This window comes from Alexandromys fortis, unplaced genomic scaffold (assembly GCF_014885135.2).
Source record: "Alexandromys fortis isolate MF-2015 unplaced genomic scaffold, M_Fortis_MF-2015_v1.1 scaffold_48, whole genome shotgun sequence".
In the NCBI taxonomy this organism is placed as follows: domain Eukaryota; kingdom Metazoa; phylum Chordata; class Mammalia; order Rodentia; family Cricetidae; genus Alexandromys; species Alexandromys fortis.
Window position 1 is genome coordinate 4,272,066 of NW_026067947.1, and position 4,215 is coordinate 4,276,280.

Here is a 4,215-nt window from a genome sequence, read left to right on the forward strand (position 1 = left end):
GCTCCTGACTGTTGTGCTGTCTTTCCAGTTCTGTGGTATTTTTACATGTTTTAATTGTGTGTCTCTGTGTGGGTGTCTGTACCTGTGTACAGATGCCTTGAGTAGGTCAGAGGCATCAGATCTCCTGGGAAGCCAGGCAGTAGCCTTTGATCTTAAGACTCAGGAGGCAGAGGCAGGTGGACCTCTGTGAGTTCAAGGCCAGCCTGGTCTACTAGAGCTAGTTCCAGGACAGGCTCCAAAGCTACAGAGAAACCCTGTCTTGAAAAGTCAGAAAACGGAAGAAAAAAAAAAAAGAAAAAAAAAAGATCTCCTACTGTCTGGTGTGGCTGCTGGGAACTGAACTGTAGGGAAATATATGCTCTTATCCACTAAGTCCACTTTCCAGCCCATTTTGTCTAAACTGGTTCTCTTTTTCCACCTTCACGTGGGTCGGAGTATGGAACTGTGGTCCCTAGGCTTTCAGGTGTCTTTATCCATTAAACTGTCTGGTTGGCCTCTCCATCTCTTTATTATACAGATCAGCCCCATTGTCAAGCAGCCTCAAGGAATCCCTCCTCTCCAGCCAGAGAGAGGAGGGAGCTGTGCTTGAAGGCTGGAAACTCAAAGGTAACTTCCGGACTAATGCTTTCTGAATTGAAAACAAGAAAGACAACGCAGGCCGTGTCCTTGGGAAGCCCCAGATGCTGGAGGAGTTCGCTGTGGTGAAGTCTAAATGGGAATGGCGGACTTCTGAGGGACACAGCATGGTCCCCTGGGCTCACCAGGCTCTACTGAGGCATCCATGGTGGAGGGACAAGGAAAATGGAAATTTTACCAGGCTACACAGAAGATGATATTTTCAGTATCATCCCAAACACCATGCTGAAGTGTGCAACAACGCCAGGGTCCTCCTGGCCGCCCGAGGGAGGATGGTGCAGGAGGAGCTTAGGGTCATTGGAGATGTAAAGTCGTTTGCTCTCAAACTGATGAAGCTGAGGGTGACCCGGAACTGCTCACCCTCCTGTCTTCGATGTACAGATCTGTGCCATCACACCCAGGCGCTTTCCGTGCTGGGGATCGATCCCAGGTCCTCGGGCAGGCTCAGCAAGCCCTCTTAACAAAGGAGCTACATCCCCAGCCTCTGAATATAGATAGACTAGCACTTGAGTCCAGGTACCAATCTGTATCTCATCATAAAACAAGCAGCTTTCCCTCTCGTCAGCAATCGCATCTCTCAGGAACTTGGTGGCAGCCACTTGGCTGAAGGCAGCTGTGAGAAGGAATGTTCTTGCTGGTGGCCACAGTCCGGAGTGTGGTTGTATGGGAATGGTCGTAGCTGGGGACAGATTGTGGCTTTGGCTGCAGTAGGTGTGGCTGGGAAACAGAGGGAAAGGACCCGGACTCTCCCCAGGGCAGGCTTTAAACTCTGGTAAAGCTTTGCTGGAGGCTGTTCTGGTAATGAGGAGCCTTTATTGTGAGCACGCCTTTTTAATGTTTATTTTTCCCTTAAGTAAGCTAAGACGCCAAGGCCTGTGATTTGACTCTCTCCCTGACAGTTGCTAGACCCTTCCCTAGTGCCCACCGGTCTTGAGCTGCAGACTGTTAGCTAAGCAGCTCCTTGTTGGCAGCCAGCTGTCTTCCTGGCAGCTCCCCACTCCTCCCAAGCTCCCCACAAACACCTTGAGGAAGCTATAAGGCAATCGGAGATGCTTGACACAGTAGCACCAGTCTGGCTCCAGGAAGCTTTGTCCCAGTTACAACCATTTGAAATAGCTTGTACCGGTCTTTTTATAATTGTTGTAAAGATTTATTTCTATTATTTTAATTGTGTGTGCATACGTGTGTGTGTGTGGGGGGTATGTGCACACAAATGCAAGTGCCCACAGAGGTTAGAGGTGTGAGATCCCCCTGGAGCTGAGGTTACAGGCAGTTGTTAGCCACTGATATATGGGTGATGGGAATTTTCAATAAGAACAGTATGGGCTCTTGACCACTGAGCCATCTCTCCAGCCCCTGTTTTTGTTGTCTTAAGCATTGGTGAAGTCTAGGAACCGTTTTCTTCATTCAGGCCAGGGGGGAAGTCCTTCTCCATTTGTATGGACTGCCCTGACCAGAGCAAACACTCTTGCCCCCTCCCTTCCTGACTCCATAAGCGACTGTTGTCACTTTGTGACAGGGTACACTCCTCCCAGAATGGCAGAACTGGTCTAAGGAAAGGTTTCCCCTGAAGCCTTGTGGGCCCAGGTTTGCTAGTGGGCAGAGGCGCTGCCACAGTGGAGATGGCAGAAGCCATGGTGCAAGCGTCACAACGGCAGAGGTGGCAGTGACAGCAGTGCTGACGAGAGGTTCACTGAGTCTTGAAAGCAGAAAGGGAAGATAGAAACAAGAAGCAGAGGAGACAGAGGGAGTCGGGGGGGTGATGGGAGTGGGGGTGAGAGAGGGCAGGGAGCTGAACCTGAGGAAAGACAGGAAACCTCTGTTAGGGTCAGAGATGAGAAACAGAGCCGCTGTGCTCTAAGTTCCAGGGGGATGCTAAGCCTTAAGGACCAACATTCCATACGCTGTAGATCTGACATCAGGAATACTGTTGTTACCAAGGACGGACATGGGACAGGAGCTATAGTACTAGATGCTACAGGAATTGAAGGTCCTAACACCCAAGCCTATTTGAATGCTGTGATACCACAGGAACCTGTCGCTGCTTCTGGGAAGCCAAGGATTTGTCCATGCTAAAGATGCTGGTGATTCAAGCCCAGAGCCATAACCCTCCAATCTGAGTACCTACAGCCATAAGCATTTGGCTGCTGAAGCTTGGAGACCACCAGCTCTCAGGGCTCAGAGCTGTAAGCTTCGGGGTCTGCCAGCCCAACCCTTCAGCCTTGGACGTGAATGAGCCCAGAACTGCCAGCACTGGAGAGCTGTTTGTCTACTTGTGACAGAGCAAAAGTGCCCCAGCCCAGATTATGAAGAGTTATGGCGAGTGGTGCTGGGCACGGCCACCAGCCTCACACTGGGAACATGAAGCACCACTTCCTGGCCTCGTCTCAGTGACCATGAGGGATTGCGTTCCCAGTGATCAAGCACATGAACAGCTTTAGGCAGAGCCAGGGGGAAAATACAACAAAAGTGGCCGTGGGAAGGACCTCCTTAGGTCACAGCCTCTGAGGACCCTGGGAGAAGAGCAGGGAAGAGGTCTCTGTCATGCATCCGGCGGGGGATGGGGGCTCTGCTGCTGCTGGTAGTTGTGGGAAGGTCCTGAGTCGCCTGTACCTTTTTCTCTAGAGGAGACCTGGACTCGGGTGAGTGTTGGAAGCCCTTCCCCGCCCACTCCAGTCTAGCAGCAGTAACTGCTTGCAACATGACCCCTTCTACACTTTCCCCACTGCTCAAACCTCCCTAGCAACATGGGAGACTAGCACCCTGCCATCTGTCTCCTCACACTTCCTGTTTACAGAGTGGTCCCTTCCCTTCCATCCGTCAGGAGCTAGCAAAATGTGGAGCATCCGAGCTCCAGGCCCAGTCCTCCCATCAGGGGCACTCAGAATTCAGTTTCAGTGCCGCTGAACACTTGGTTGGTGGCCAAGGAGGTAATGGTTGTAAAGGCTTTCAGGAGAAGACACACTCTTGGGCTCCTGGAAGAGGAGTGTGATTTACATTTCTGCAGCACTCTCTAGTTTCAAAAGCCACTCATAAATGCCAGTTCCTCTAGGTTTTATTTCTGACACTTGAACCTTCAGAGAAAGACGTGTCTCCTTAAAAAAAGATAGATAGAAAGAAAGAAAGAAAGAAAGAAAGAAAGAAAGAAAGAGAGAAAGAGAGAAAGAAAGAGCCCTCTAAACCAGGCACTTCAAGAAGGCAAAACCCAGGCGATTAAAAATGAATAGTGAGGAAATAACTAAATAAACAAATAGGGGCGGGAACACAGCCTGAGTCACAGCCCATGGCATCTGGGATCTCTTCATAAATGTAGAGGTTTATTGGCCATTCATTGCCAATCACTCTTCCAAGAAGACATAGGTTATCTTGTGTGATATCTACAGTAGCTCCTCTAGGGCAGGGATTCTCAGAGGGACATGAGCCCCACCTAAGAACACACAGGTGATACCTACAGTAACTCCTCTATGGTGGGGGTCTCAGAGGGACATGAGCCCCCACCTAAGAACACTAAGGTGATGCTCCGGCGTCCAGCAGAGCCAAGGGTGGGACTAAACATGCTGCAAGGCTCAAGACTGGCAA